At 38.9% G+C, this 17,174-nt stretch overlaps 1 non-coding gene and 1 pseudogene across 1 annotated transcript; one reads left to right on the top strand and one right to left on the bottom strand.

The window, feature by feature from the left end:
* The first annotated feature begins 729 nt into the window (after positions 1-729).
* On the top strand, positions 730-810 carry TRNAL-AAG. Its single transcript has one exon. It is a non-coding gene; the product is annotated as a tRNA-Leu (tRNA).
* Positions 811-4,560: 3,750 nt separating this feature from the next.
* On the bottom strand, positions 4,561-14,466 carry LOC125471047 (annotated as a pseudogene).
* Between the last annotated feature and the right edge of the window lie 2,708 nt (positions 14,467-17,174).

The raw sequence follows: 17,174 nt of genomic DNA, 5'->3' as shown, positions 1-17,174 counted from the left end.
TTCCACCCCTTTCCTTCTCCGACAAGGAAACACTGGACCCAAAGCACTTTGCCAACGACTCCATACTTTGTCCCACTCCCCTTTCCATTACGCGCTGCAACGAAGCAAGAACTCTGCACCGACCTGCTGCTTGAACCCTTGCCACAACTGCCGTCACACCTTACACCCTCTGGAAAAATCACACATGTCACGCAAAACCACACAGCAAACTATCCAAATCACCATTCTTTCCGCATAAAATCCCACTGAAAACCCTAGACCACCCTGCGCCGTCGTAACCCTTTCCACAAGAAACCTTAACCCTAACCCTCCTTACGAGGACACATTTGGAATATAGGTCATTATTTGGATATTATAATTTGGTATTATTTTTGTAAGATTTCATTGTAGACCAGGAAAACGTGTCATGTTTGTTGTCACTCGTTATCTTAATTAATCATGTCCAAAACTATTCAAAAGGGATCATTTTTTTTAGATATTATTATTTGGTGTCATTTTTGTAAGATTTCATTGGAGACCTAGAAAATGGGTCATGTTTGTCGTATTTGTATTGTTTTGATGTCATGCCCGTTATTTTAACAGATTGTGTCATATCAAACCCGATATCTTAACGAATTCAGAATAAGTGACTCGATAATGACCTGACTCATCAATGGATCGTGTCGTATTGCTCACTTCCCAAATTTTCGGCTAAAGAAATAAAGTTAAGGGGATGAGAAGAACAACAGAGTTGATATGGCCGAGTTGGTCTAAGGCGCCAGATTAAGGTTCTGGTCCGAAAGGGCGTGGGTTCAAATCCCACTGTCAACAAAAATACGTTTGTTTTTATCTTTTCTAGTCTTTCTCTAGTTTCCGTATAATTACGTGAGAGGGAGAGGCATGACGAGGTGCTGCTTCGACATGGCTATGAAGGCTGCTTCTGCTTCCAGTTTATTAGTAGCCTCCTCCTCCTCCACTGACTTTCGTCGTCTTCAGTAGTTGCGAATCGGAGCTTCTTCCTCAGCTGCTCCTTCTGGTGTCGACCTCAACACCCTCCAATCCGCCCTTGCAAAGGTTCTTCTTCTTCCCTTTCATTTATTTATTTTTTTTCATTATTTGTTGCAATGGTGTTAGTAATTTCTCTGAGGAAATCACTCGTTATATAAACCTAAATAATTCATTAATGCATTTGAATCATTGATTTTTCTCCGAGGAAAATAAAAACATCCAACTCAAAATTTACAATATTAATCTCTTGGCCATTGGCATAATTGGCATTGCTATATATGCATTGACAAGAAGAGGAAGGATACGGTTGACAATAAGCAAGTAATGTATACGCATTTGGTTGCTGCAGAAAGATAGCAGTGCGGTTAAAGAGGCACTTGATCAGCTAGTGAAATTGGTTGGGCCAAAAAATGGAGTTCTCAGCCATATGTCTCGCAGCGTACCATCAGTCTCCATCACAAGTACTATACTTGAATGAATGATCTGTAAGATCAATATATGCTGAATAAGTAAATCACAATACCAAATTAACCACTAACCTTGTGACGCCATTGCTGCAATGAACCGAGGGTTCTTCTACTCTCAACACAGACCAAATGCACTGCTACAATCAATGGGGCTTGATATCTTTTTGTGCGTAATTAGTGTGAGAGCAGGGGACCCTATTATATATCCTAAATGGTGGTGTTTGATAAGGATACTTCCCATCATGTAATCCTTATCAAACTATCAAACTGATAACCCTTATCACCACGAAACCATACTATTCATATCAGTACAGATATATCTACTCGTATCAGAATTACTTTAGCTATATATCGGTCCACATACATTCCTTGATAGCTTACAAGTATAGTCAATCCTAATCTCTTATGATCGCAATCCCTTAAGCACGCGTTAAACAAGTGAGCAGCTCTAACAAAGCTTACATGATCATCATCTTTTCAAAGTGTATTCTATCATGATTCTTAATTACTACACCTTTTATTTACGTAATTGTTTTGATTTCAAATCCTTATTTCAAGTGGAGTCAACATTTATGCATGCATTGGACCGTGCAGACATCGCTTATGGAGCTGACAACTGTTGGGATTAAAAATGCAGAAACTCTTGCAGTTCCCAGTGTCAGAAATGATGCAAGTATTACTGGTTCGGGTTGCAATACTTGCATTCCTTCATCATGTGCCAAAATCTTTTAACATTTTCATCACATTTTCATCACAGCTTCTTAGTTCCTTTGCTTGCGAATGTAGTCCTAGTGTATCCCTCTTCAAATAGTTTTGAACTAGATATAGCTGCTCGACATTTTGTGAGAAGTATTAGAGTCGTACATTGACATTAGAGAGAAACTTTCGCGTACTTTACAGAGATTGTGGCTCGGGGTTCTTACTGACATGCATCTTGGTTTCATACACGTAATACTGCTGCTGTAGGATTGGGGTTTTTTGTATGGAATTGAATTGTAATTTTAATGCTTTCATGATAAAACAAGTTTGGCAGTATTTTCTTTCATAAAAGTTTATCTGTATTCTACTGCACTTTAGGCTTCTTCAAGCTGCCATATCTGGCTTTTCGTCATTTTTCCCGGATTATCACAACAGAATTGCTAGTCGTGAAGCTGCTCATTTTTTAGGTACTAAATTAACACCAGAGACTATGAAACTTGTTATGATTTGTGATCGATAATATAATGCTTTGATTTTGTTAGTTGCTTTGTTGCCAATTTGCACACTGATTAAGAATTCTCTCTTTGAATAGTTGCTTGTTTGCTGGGCCTTCCTACTCTGGGATATTCTCTCGATATTGGGAAGGGCATGTCAACCTTATTGACGAAAGGCTCGAAAGCGGATGTACAGCAGGCCGCTCGATGCAAATGAACTAGACAGGTATTTACATATATGAGGGTAGAGTCATAGCTACTGCAAGGTCTGGAACTTAAACATTTTCCTCAAGTAATATTCCACTTGTGAAGTGCAACAAATGCGCTCTTGGTTCGTTTGAGAATAGTGCAGCTGTTGGCTGTAAATCCGTTAAACATATCATTGTTCCCTCATATAATCTGATTCGGTTTCATGCACTTGCATTAAGGTTACCTGTTGCAGAGTCTTCACTTCACATGAACTTTATCAATACAAACCCAATACGTAATTACACTCCAATTCTGCGATAGGCATCATGTTGAATCCATAAATTTTATGGCGTTTTAGGTTGGCGGTTGTCTTGTAGCAATGGCTGGATTTGCTGCACAAGGTCTGAAAGATGCCAAAGTGATTGGCCTATCTGCTCATCTTCTCACTCTACAGGTTAACCACCATTTTCCTAAGATTAATTGTTTTCTTTCATGATAATATGTTTACGCTACCCCAAAGTTCCGAGACTTGCCTATTTAGTTTCCTATAATAAGTTTACTTTCATGCAAGGTCCCTGCTTTCATCAACATATGTAGCTGCTGGAGAAAGAAGCGACTCACCCAGAGGGAAGAGAAAACTAGGCTTTTACGCAATTAGTAGGGAACAGAGGAGCAACCTACTCTTACCTTTAGGACCGACCAATAACAACCTATTTTCTTACACAATCGGTTGGTGTCTAACTTAAAGAAAGAGTAAATTTCCACAACTTGAAATCGCAAGTAACACAAGAAGAATATAATAGATAACTGGAGTTTGAATCGAAGGATCTTCGGCTCCGAGAACTCCTATGACGAATTTTTCATCAATATAAGATTCATTCTCAACACGCCTTCTCACGTATGGCTAATTTTCAAGCCAAACACGGTGGATAACACAACGGGATGACATGGAGCATACATGGCCGTTTGACTTCACACATAGGACAACCTACTCTAATATCATGAAGAAAGTTGAGGTTCCACCATAAAACCAATTGGCAATATGAAGAGTAGCCAAACCTCTTATAAGCCCATGCAAGGGGCAATTGAGAAAGCTGCTTGATTCAAACTATTTTGCTGTCACGAAATCTGACTTGCGTTTACTGCTTGATCTTTTTGGTACACTCGGTCTTCTTATTTTGCAGGCTATGAAACCTGCGAGTTACCTTTTCCCTACTGGATCACTAGGTATATTCATTCCATCTGTATCACATCCTAAGGGCTGTAATGATCACTATTTTATCCTTTGTATTCATGCATTTCCATTTACACGCCTAAGCCCGTGTGATCCGAAACTACTGTGTACATCACGAGAGCTAGGACTGTCGCCCACGCTAGTGCGGCGAGGAATGTCCAGGATTCGTGCACGCATCAGCTCATGTTCGCATGCACAATGGATCCTAGAATTTCCAGGTAGTATCATCATCTCACTTTTGTACCAATTTAGCAGTGAAAATAGAGAATGTGGTGAATTGTTTTGTATAAGCTGCTGCATCAGCAACTAACGTACTCAACATCAGGGCTTGTGACTCAATTGATTTAGATTTAGATTTAGAGCAATAACCAGGGACATAGTGGGTTCAAGACGAAGCCCTAATCACCATGGCAATCTACCGCTAGAAAGATTTCCCTCCTGCGTTCATCTAAACGAAGAGAACAAAGAAATAAACAAAAATCGAGATGGCCACTTTATTTTGGGGTGATTTTATTCAACTGAACTTTATATGATTCCAACGTTTTTATTCAACTAATTTGTTGGCTTTCATGATTAATATCTGCATATAAGTCCAATTTGTGTCCCTGACTCAAGCGGTCGGCGGCAAGATGAAAGCACTAATTTAGGCAAGATGAAAGTACCTGATATTCACACTACATGTTGATGATATTTTTCTTACTTTGCGCAGTTTGGAAACTGGGGTTGGAGGATACCTAGTTCCACGAGCTTTGATAGCTTGGAGTCGGAAGCTTGGCAACTGAGGGATATGTTGTCGATGTATGGGCGGCTGTAGATTATGGATGCTGATTTTCTCTCGCCTTCAAGCAGTTGCAAACTAATGTCAGATTAATGAATTGACTTTGTTATGCTGACCATAAAACAGAAAAGGCTAGGATGTGAGCACACCAAGCATGACAATAATCTGATTTGGCCTATACTCGGCCTGCATTGATCTCTATCCCCTAACCATTCTACCGCCCAGGAGCCCATTACCAATCTATCCGCATCTATGTTTGGATTTTATTTTTATTACCTGTGTAGCAGGAATGTTCATCCTCGCAGAATTTCCTAACCGAAGAATATCTTGCATAGGTATGATTGCTGTTCAGGCCACAGAAGATAATGCAGCCCTTGTGAGTTCCCATGGGATATCATCTTCTTCGGTGATTGAAAGATACTTCAGCACCTGGAATAACAATAAAACTTTATAGAAACACGAAAAAGTAGCTAAATCTTGTTTCACACATGTAATGCAGAATTACGTATGCCAGGGAGAAGTTTCAACAACAAAAAGAAAAAGAAAAACCCACATTGGACTTCTCTTCTTGCTTCAAAACATCCCACCAACCTCGAATCTATAAGACAAGAACACAAACTATTAGAAGGGATAAGAATAAACAGATGTCAGAATCATGGGATTGGAAAAACCACGACAATGTTTTACCGTGTCATTATCACGAGTTCCAGTGTAAACAACTTGATTGGGCTCATGATTATGAGGTAAATGAGGGTCAGCACCGTCACTTCCAAAACCTACAGAGCAGGAGGTTATGAGAATACATCTAAGCTTAAGGTTATTTCTTAAAGCTAATTATAGAATACAGTTATGTAATCAACTCGAAAAAAAAGAAACTCATTACCAAACTGGAGGACGGCCATTCCAGGTGCCCCGATGGATTTCCTTAGCTGAATTACATCCTCAGTGATAACTCCCCGCCATGCCACAGTGGAGGATATGAGAACACATCAAGAAGATACTCAAGAAAATTACAATAAATGGGTACTTACACAATCTTCACACGCTTTATCCCAATTCACAAAAGTTCAAGTTGTTTGGATGTCAACAATTATTTTATATTTCAACAACACTCCCCCTCAAATGTGGACCTTTCCACCACTAGATTCCAACATAAGGAGTTTAACGTAGATATAGTGGACGTGACTGTAAGGTACTGAACTCAGGAAACAGGACCTCCTACTTTCATACCATGATAAATTTTTCGGTTCAACACTTTCCAAAAGCTTTACTTGTTTGAAAGTGGGCAAAATTTTTATTTGAAAATAGCAATCATCAATTGCAATGACCTTTCTCAATCGTGTCATTGTCTCTTGCTTTGACATTTTAATTTCAAAGAATCAGAACTGTGCAAGTAGAAAACCAATTTTAGTTTCCATAAGATCAGCCTAATTCGAAATTTAACTTCATGGAACAATCTGCTTTTCATCTTCTATCTGAGATAGATCTGAAAATATGTTAAATCAAAAAATTGAGATATCACATTAATCTTTCCAAATTTTTGGGATATGGATCAAAAAGTAATTTCGTATACAAACAACTTAACATACCAAGTCTTCAGCTATTATGTTCATCTTCCCGACAACTCTGTTTAGGGCGTCAAAAAAGGATTTTCCAGGTCCTTCCTACCGTCATTCAAAACATAAAAGTTTCAGTTTCAATGAAGGGATAGTAAATTACAGAACCGTAACTAGAAAAAGAAAAATATGGGAACCTGACCTTCCATCGTCCGACCGTTGCAACTTTTGCTTCTGTGCACACACCATATATTAGTGTAATAAAAACATAGATATGTTACAGGAGACAAGCACAAGAAATACAATTGGTAATTTCTCACCAGAAGGAACAGCCCAAAAACCGGCGAGTCCTCTAAAATGGTCTATCCTGAATTCGTCATATATATTTTGTGCTCCTTATGCGGCGCATCCACCATGAAAATCCTTTTCTCCATTGATTTCCAATCATACAGAGGGCTTTAATTCAAACATTAGAGCTTCTTCAGCGTTGGAGCCCTCTCCCAGGCTATGCACTATTCAATCCACCTTATGAACAGTAACTACCCTTAATGAACAGTAATAGCCCTGGCAATACCATTTGCATTTCCACCGTTACACTTCAATAGCCCTGGCAATAGGCAATAAAATATTAGTATTTTATTTATTTATAAAATAATACAAAATAATTTTAATTATAATTTCGGATAAGATTTTTAATCGTTCTAATTGCACTACGTGTCATTATCCGAAGTATTATTAAATAATACAAAATAATTTATTTGTAATTTCGGATAAAATTTTTAATCGTTGTCGTTGCACCACTTGTTATAAAATTTGAAAAGACAATTATTAGGGATGGATTTCCGATAAATTTTTTAATCGTACTCATTATGCCACGTGTCATTATCCGAAAATACAATTATTGGTGATGGATTTCTGATAAGATTATTAACCAATCACGTCGCGCCACGTGTCATAATCTGTTTACAATCTTTGAGAATAGATTTCCATCAGATTTTTAACGAATGACGGCATGTCACGTGGCATTATGTACAACCTAATCTTTTCTGAATCCTCCATATAATCCACCATCCATCCTCACAAATCTCACACCAATTTTCTCAAGATTTCTATCATTATTCATAGTTTCTGCTTCCTTCTTCACAAAAATCTGTATCATTATTCATAGTTTCTGCTTCTTTCTTACAATGTCTTCTTCTTCCTCAAGGATGATGTGGGAACAGAGGAAGAATTGTTTAACCAATCAGAAGGAATGTTCAATCACCATGGGGCAAAAAATGAGAGAGAAGAGGATAAGGAGCGTAGAAGGAGAGATGACGAAGTAAGAATGGGCAGAGCCTCACATTCCCGTCGAGTCATTCAAGCTGTGGCTCAGATCTGCAGGCCTAGCCGTTCCGGAAACCTTGATAAAAGCAGACAACGACGAGGTATGGAACTCTTGGACGATTATTTTGTCCCTAATAGTGCATTCCCTGATACGTACTTTAGACATCGGTTCAGAATGGAACGACATTTGTTCAACAAAATCATGATTGCTGTTTGCAACCATGATTCTTACTTTGTGCAAAAGAATGATGCTTTTGGTGCTATGGGTCTCCTTCCTCAACAAAAAATTACTGCTGCCTTGCGGATGCTTGCATATGGAGCATCTGCAGACCAAGTGGATGAAATAACGAGGATGGGAAAATCAACCATTCTTGAGTCCTTAATGAGGTTTTGTGGAGCAATCGAATCTATCTACATCGCTGAGTACATCCGCAAACCGACAAACATGGACTTGGAACGACTGCTGAAGAAGGCCGAGATGCGTGGTTTTCCTAGGATGATTGGAAGCATTGATTGTATGCACTGGACGTGGAAAAACTGTCCAAGTGCATGGCAAGGCGCTTATAGGAACAGAAAAGGAGTAAAAAGTATCATTTTGGAGGCGATGGTATCTTTTGATACATGGATTTGGCACGTCTTTTTCGAGGATTCCGGGAGCTCAAAATGACATCAACGTCCTTGCCCAATCCCCAGTGTTCAACGATGTCCTGTTAGAAAGGGCACAAAAAGTCACATATGAGGTCAACAGACGTATATACGACGGGCCATACTACCTAGCTGACGGCATTTACCCGCGATGGTCAACATTTGTCAAAACAGTGTCACGTCCGCGAAGTGCAAATGAAAAACACTTTGCAAGCTGTCAAGAGGGGTCCAGTAAGGATGTGGAGCGTTGTTTCGGTATCCTTCAAGCTCGCTGGGCGATCGTCAGGGATGCTGCCAGATTGTTTGATGTAGAGTCGCTTCGATCCATCATGATGACGTGCATCATTCTTCACAACATGATTGTAGAAGATGAGTACGATTATGAAGCCGTTGATGAATATGAGCCAGACACGATGAATAATTCAAGAACATGTATATATTGTGCTCATGACGCCACCGATGAGCCCATGCAACATGAGCCATTACAAAGGGATAGACGTTACAATGAAAGGCTCATTCAACGATATACTGTTGTGAAGAATGATGCACGTCATCACGATGGATCGAAACGACTCTACATCAAACAATCTGGCAGCATCCCTGACGATCGCCCAGCGAGCTTGGAGGATATCGAAACAACACTCCACATCCTTCCTGGACCACTCTTGACAGCTTGCAAAGTGTTTTTCCTTTGCATTTCGCGGACGTTGCACTGTTTTGACAAATGTTGACCATCGCGAGTAAATGTCGTCAGCTCGATAGTATGGCCCGTCGTACATACGTCTGTTGACCCCATACGTGACTTTTGGTGCCTTTCCTTGTAGGACATCGTTGAACACTGGGGATTGGGCAAGAACGTTGATGTCATTTTGAGCTCCCGGAACCCCGAAAAAGGCGTGCCAAATCTATGTATCAAAAGATACCACCGCCTCCAGAATGATACTTTTTGCTCCTTTTCTATCCCCATAAGCACCTTGCCATGCACTTGGACTGTTTTTCCACGTCCAGTGCATACAATCAATGCTTCCAATCATCCCAGGAAAACCACACATCTCGGTCTTCTTCAGCAGCCGTTCCAAGTCCATGTTTGTAGGTTTGCAGAGGTACTCAGCGATGTAGATAGATTCAATTGCTCCGCAAAACCTCATCAGGGACTCAAGAATGGTTAATTTCCCCATCCTTGTTATCTCATCCACTTAGTCTGCAGATACTCCATATGCAAGCATCCGCAAGGCAGCAGTAATTTTTTGCTGAGGAAGGAGACCCATAGCACCAAAAGCATCATTTTTTTGCACAAAGTAAGAATCATGGTTGCAAACAGCAATCATGATTTTGTTGAACAAATATCGTTCCATTCTAAAACGACGTCTAAAGTACATATCAGGGAATGCATTATTAGAGACAAAATAATCGTCCAAGAGTTCTATACCTCGTCATTGCCTACTTCTATCAAGGTTTCCGGAATGGCTAGGCCTGCAGATCTGAGCCACAGCTTAAATGACTCGACGAGAATGTGAGGCTCTGCCCATTCTTACTTCATCTCTCCTTCTACGCTCCTCATCCTCTTCCCTCTCATTTTTTGACCCTGGTGATTGAACATTCCTTCTGATTGGTTAAACAATTCTTCCTCTTCCTGATCGAGTTCCCACATCATCCTTGAGGAAGAAGAAGACATTGTAAGAAAGAAGCAGAAACTATGAATAATGATACAGATTTTTGTGAATAATGAAGCAGAAACTATGAATAATAATAAAGATCTTGAGAAAATTGGTATGAGATTTATGAGGATGGATGGTGGATTATATGGAGGATTTAGAAAGGATTAGGTTGTACATAATGCCATGTGGCATGCCGTCATTCGTTAAAAATCTAATGGAAATCTATCCTCAAAGATTGTAAACAGATTATGACACGTGACGTGACGTGATTGGTTAATAATCTTATCAGAAATCCATCACCAATAATTGTATTTTCGGATAATGACACGTATCATAATGGGTACGATTAAAAAATTTATCGAAAATCCATCTCCAATAATTGTCTTTTCGGATTTTATGACAAGTAGCGCAACGATAACGATTAAAAATCTTATCCGAAATTACAAATAAAATTAATTTGTATTATTTAATACTTCGGATAATGATACGTGGCGCAACGAGAACGATTAAAAATCTTATCCGAAATTACAATTAAAATTATTTTGTATTATTTTATAAATAAATAAAATACTAATATTTTATTGTCTATTGTCAGGGCTATTGAAGTGTAACGGTGGAGATACAAATGCTATTACCAGGGCTATTACTGTTCATTAAATACAGTTACTCTTCATAAGGTGGATTGAATAGTACATAGCCTGAGGACAGGACTCCAACGCTAGAGTTGCTCTTAGGCTTACAGTAAGCCCAATGATATTCTATAGAATAGCACAACTGACCACAACTAAAATTGAAGGATTATGTATGAGTTTTATAAACCTGTTCCATAGCTGACCAGTTTCACTGAAAGCATCAGGGGGAAAGCCACTAACTTGAAGAGGAAAACCATTTCTGTTCTGCAAGACTAATATATGATCGGTAACAGTAATTGACACCTGGTACAGCATGTTGTGGCATGAACATGTTCCTTTACCAATTAAAAATTACTCACCAGCGAAAAATGCTTTCTATTGGCCCAAACATCTGCACTGTGATAACCTACGTAAATAGGCATGTCTCCCATGATACTAATTCCCTTCATCTGTGCATACTTGTGAACTTTCTGCCATTGCCTTTGGAACAAAAATTGTTCGGCAATGAAGATACTTATCTGCACAAACAAATGGTGAGGGGAAATGGGCAATGAAGGAGTTCCTAACACTAAGTATATATCAATGTTTTAAAATGCTCGCCTCAAGGGAGTGGGCTGAAGGCGTCGCCGGAGCCGCCTAGGCTCGCCTCATGGACTTTTTTTTTTTTTTTTTTTTTTTTAAACTCCCAAACCCAAATTTTGGGTAAGGTTTTAACTACCTCATACCTCTTCCTTGCACTATTGTCTCTCTGACCCTTTTTTCTGATTTTTATTTTTTTATATAATGGATGTGTGTGCTATCTGCGTGCATTGTTATATGTGTGCTCATTGTGCTTTTCATCCTCTATTTTATATATATATTTATAATATATGTGTGCTCAGGGTGATTATTGATTAATAATCCTTTTCTTTTTTAATATAATATATGTGTACGCTCAGTGTATATATTAAAAAATTTAGGTCCAATGCGGCTTCATCTCAAGCCTAGGCCAGGCTATCCCTCGGACGCCTTGCCCACCCCTCACGCTTTTAATACATTGGTATATAGACAATAGCAAACCATTAATCAATAAGTAATAGTCAGTCACCCAGATCTCACAAAATGCTGTTTGCTCTGGTAAATTTCTTCCAGTGCTGCGAGATGGCGATTTTTTAAAGGTTCAGGCCACTCGTACCAACTGAAAGCAGTGAAACTGCTGTCAATTGCTGCAAAATAAGCTGCATCCTCAAGCCAGCCTACAAAATTATGAAACAAGAATCACAACTGAAAGGGATACAAATCTCCACACAAGCAGCACCCTGGTTCTGCATTCTTAATCTCTTAGTGCAAAGTAACTGCACCAGGGACCACTTAAGATACCAAGTTCAAGAAATTGAAAAACGGGATAGGCTTTCACCAAGTTAGAAACCAAAAACTAAATACTTTCTTGAAGTAAAATAAAGAAACTAGTGGCAACCCAACACCATCCATGGTATTTCTGTGTGTGTGCACACACTCACCTGTGTCCTTTTGTGTGTGATTATATATGTCTGCATGTATTAATGTATGTGCATGCATTCAAACTGAAAGAACCCAGAACAATTAGAATTATGCCAATCTGAAGATTGTCCAGAACTAAGTTTAATGTAATTTTACTACAGCTAGTTTCAAATCATAACATATACAAACTTGTCAGCAACAGTATAAAATATATGATACAATTAGTGCACAAGAAGAAAGAAAATCCCACTTCATATAGCAGTTAAAATGTAAGATACAATTATTCGTGCGCAAGATGGAAATCTCACTTGATATATCAGGGTCAGTATGGAAAGCTTCAAGCTGACTTTTAAGTTCACCTTCACTCCTAATAAGCCTCTATGCAGCCTGAGATTGAACTCAACTAAGAAATTTTCTCTTGGTATATAAAAAGGATCAACTACATTTTAGCCCCCAAGAATTGGGGATGGTTTCCAAATCTGGTCACGAGATTTCAATTTTAGCAATTTACACTGTGAGGCTTTAAATTACATCAATTTAAACCTTTCATCCGAAAAACAGTTAAGTATGCTGTTAAGGGGATATGGCAACTACATAACCCACATCACTTATCCTGAAACGTGGATAGAGAGGGGCTATACAACTGGTTGCATGGTATAATACGCCCAGTAGTGGTGGGCATGCTGGAATGAAGAAGAGCTGGGGATGAGCTTGTTCCACACATCAGCACAAAAATAGGCCCCACAGTTGCCACATCATCAATTTAAGAACAGATCTAATGGTCAATTAGAGAGAAGATTTAAACTGATGCAATGTTTAAGTTAATAAAATGGACACCTCTTGACAATCAAAGTCTCATGGAAAATACATCCAACTGGCTCAATGGCCTTCATAGAAACCCGGCCATGAAAAAAGAAGAAAACAAAAAAATCAAGAAAGCTACCTTGAGAAACTCTAAGAATTATGTTGGTGATAATATTGGTAGACAACACTTGCTAGTTTCACCAAATGGCAAAGACACAATCAAGATTGGTGCGTCGTAATTTTAGTAGAAGAGTCAAAGTTAACAAAGGGGTTGTATTCAATTTGAAAACAATTTATAGTTTTCAAAATTGATGAATGTAACTAAATTACACAATAATACTAAACAGCTGCTAAATTTTTTGCTCCTTTTGAAATTTATGGGTAGTTATCCAGGCTGCTTTCGTTTAACCACAATCCAACTTCAGTTTCACCGTCCGACATAAAAAATTGTTCACTAGGCAGTCTGAAGTGAAAGTCATGGATCGGAATCGCATAAACTCTAGTAGTAGCAATATTGTTTACCTTAGTTATTAGAGGATCCTTAATGTCAGCAACAGTTGAGTAGTTCACACGCTCAGAATCACTACATTGAATTGAATGAGTGTCACACTACCATCCTAGAGAGAGAGAGAGAGAGTAATACTGAAAGCGAATGGCAGGCTCACTGGTTTTGGAAGCTCTTCCTTTGTCAACAAACCATCCTTAACAAGCTCCTCCACAGATATCAACAAAGTGTTACCACAGTTTGCATCCTGAAAAAGTCACCATCCATCATCCATCCATCAACCACAATTAACTTTAGGGGACGTTTGATAACCATTTCGTTTTCAATTGTTTTTGTTTTCACTTTAAAAAACTGAAAACTAAAAGCTGAAAAGTGAAAACGCAATGGTATCAAACGGCCCCTTAATTACCTAAAATTTGCAATTTCAAATCATCAAATATCGGCTTCGTTTTATCGCAATTCAATTTATTTCGCGTCCGAGAGTAATGAAATGAATCGAAGCTGATAAGCTTAGCGATTGGGTTGTTAGGTTGAATATTTATACCTGACCAGAGTAAGGGGATCCCTCCTCAGTGGCCTTCCGACCAGGAGGGACAAGCGGAATCACCTGCCAAAGGGAGCACCCGGCCTCATGAAGCCAATCTATGAACCGAAACGCCTCTTCTCCGAGGTCGCCAATGCCGTGGGGCCCACGGAACGAGGTCGGGTGCAGCAGAACGCCCGCTCTTCTGCGCTCGCTTGGATCGGCCTTGGGGAAGAGTCGGAAGGGCGGCGGATTTCATTGGGCAGTGGTTTTGGAGGAATGGAATAATTTTGGTTTTGCTTTGGAAGTGGGTGGGGGAGAAGAGGAAGGGGGAGGAGGAGGAGGAGTTGGAAGAGAGGTTGGGAGAGAGTGGAGGGGAGGAGTGAGAGAGAGCTATTCAATTTCAAGGCCATTGGTTTTCAGACTTCACATTAGAGAGAGAGAGAGGGGAAATGTGGATGATGAATCAATGAAGGCGTTAGAGAGAGAGAGAGAGCTGGAGTATGTATAGTAGTCTCTTTCCAATTATTGTATGCATCTCGACCGCGAGGCTAAGCCCTTTTTCTCCTCCTCCTCCTCCTCCTCCTCCACTTCTTTTTGAGTCTCAACAGTATTTGAAAGTACTTCTTTTCTCCTGCCAAAAAAATTAATTAAAATTAAATGTTTTTTCATGATTCAATTGTTGTAAACTTTCCTAATTTAAGTGTGATTATATAAATTCTAGATTAGATTTACTTCTAGTTATCCTTTCTTATTACAACTTGTATTCCTTGAGGATGAAGGAATTATTTCTCTCATTTTATTATGGTAAATAAAGGCACTATGTAGGAGAGATAACACAAACATTTCCCTACAATTCTATAAACACATCTCTCTTAATTTCTCTACCCTTGCCGCCGGCCCTATTCCCTTTGTCAGATAAAATAGGCTACAACACGTTATCAGTACACTCCTACCGTTGTGCTTAGGAATCTGACGTTGAAGTTTTTTCTGCATCAAACTAGTTCATCTATATTATCACACAATCAGGTTATTTCAGAACAACGGTTTCTATCTCGATATTTGTGCAGCCCTGATAGCATGAATAGTCACCATAATGCATGACCCAACTTTACGTTTTTCAAATTTTAGATTCTACATAAATTGTGTATGCATTATATTCATAATTGTTAAATTATGTGAATTTGATATTTTTCATGAATTGCATCAAATATATGTACATGCATTAAAATATTATTGACTTGAATATGCATATAATTGAATTTCATAATCGAAAAAAAATAAATAAAAAATCAGCCGCCTGGGTTTTTCAAACCTGTGACCCCGAGCAAGCATGGAGCATCAAGCTCCTTTGAAACCCGACGCCCATAGCGTCTAAACGCAGAAAATCCACATCGCCTGAAGCAAGACCAAGGCTTTGCCGTGCAATTTTTTGACCAAATCCGACATGGTATCGTAATTTTGATTCGATAGCATTGAAATTCCTGAAGAAATTTCATCGAATTTGGGTGAAATTCCGGTTTGAATTTTTTAGGGTTTTTTTTTCCCCGATGTCGACATACTCTCTCCATCTCCCATAACTTGCTCGTCGTCGAACCTATGACCTTGCACTGAGCAATTTTTCCTAAAACACGGCCGCCTGCAGTGGCGACACTAGCCTTAGTCCCCGGTGACTGAACCCAACTCCGGCTGGGGTTTTTTTTTTTTTTTTTTGTTGAAACCCTAAGCCCTAAGTCTTTAGGCTGACCTTCTCGGCCCGCAAAAGAGGAAAAAAAAATTTAAGAACAAGGCTCGCATGATGTGGCCCAATCCTTGGCTCAACCCAACATCAGCTGTCACGGCCCAATCCCGACATACGTCCATAATTGACACGTGACGTCACCAAAAATCCATATCTATCATACCCCACCTCCAGGATATGGGCAAAGCACAACTCAATAATCGAATCGCATAGTAATTTTTCGTATGCTTTATGGCTGCATCTAACCTCCCCGTTAGACTGCCTACATACCCTAAATAGGGACCAAGCCATTCGTAGTTCGTCATGCACAATAATTGACATATAACACGGTCCGATTAACTCGAAAGGCATAACATTTCCCAATCAATCAATAGAACTTGACAAGTATGAAATTACTAGACTAGGGTTACATAACAAACCCACCTGAAAATCATGATTTCCCCTCCATCAATATATAGGTCATTATGTTGCAACATGATACCGCAATTCACAACATATATCATTTCAAAGAACCAACGATGTACAATACCATTCTCTAGCCACATTTATCAACAAGTCTAATCATAACAATAACAATGATATCCAACATAACAATCCCACATAACGATTAACATTTCCACTTCATCCATCACATAAATCATCACATTTCCCACATAAAATCGCATTTCATAACGTGTAACATATTTAAGAAGTAACAAAGTACATATTATTCTCTAGAAATATTAATCAACTAAAATACTCATAATAACCACACTCATATCCAACGTCATTCCACAATCCCGTCAATTAATCAATTCATGAATCTAAGATGCACGATCTTAGCATTTAATTACGTTAATCAAACAGTGCAATAACATAACATTTCACGAATTAACCAAGAAACTCTATATAATTCCCCACTTGGATTATGAGTAATAAACATGGTAATTCTAATTTATTTTCACAATATCTATTGTGGGTAATTCCCATCTACTTGAATTTAGGATTCTAAAATCACCTTACAGAATGAACAAGAGCAAGGATTCTAGACCACTCAATGGAACCAAAATATCAAACGATTTCTCATAATCTACCTAGACCTGTCATATGTAAAGTCAATGCCAATATTATGGAATTGGTGCACTGGCAAATCAGGCACTCAGATAAGCTGAGAGGCTCGAGTGAGTGACAATAAAATAAGCATGTGATATAATAATAAAACCAGCCATCAATCACAATTTATAAACCTTGAATATAAATCATTCATAAGAAATCAATACCAAACTTTTGAAAACTCTGAAGGAGTCACCTAGACATCCAACGGTTTGTCTGAAACAAATCACAATATCTCACAACCATAATCTCATGCAACATAATGAAAAGTACGACTGGAGGGATGCAGTTCGACCAAAGCCTACGTAAGTAACCAAACAGGAAATGGCCCCCCAAAGCGGATTAACCAAGCAGAGCCACCCCCA

The sequence above is a fragment of a genome, unplaced genomic scaffold (assembly GCF_019419815.1).
Source record: "Pyrus x bretschneideri cultivar Hongxiangsu unplaced genomic scaffold, Pyrus_bretschneideri_v1 Contig56, whole genome shotgun sequence".
Taxonomy (NCBI): domain Eukaryota; kingdom Viridiplantae; phylum Streptophyta; class Magnoliopsida; order Rosales; family Rosaceae; genus Pyrus; species Pyrus x bretschneideri.
The sequence above is the reverse complement of the archived record's forward strand: the minus strand, read 5'-3'. Positions and strand labels throughout refer to the sequence as shown.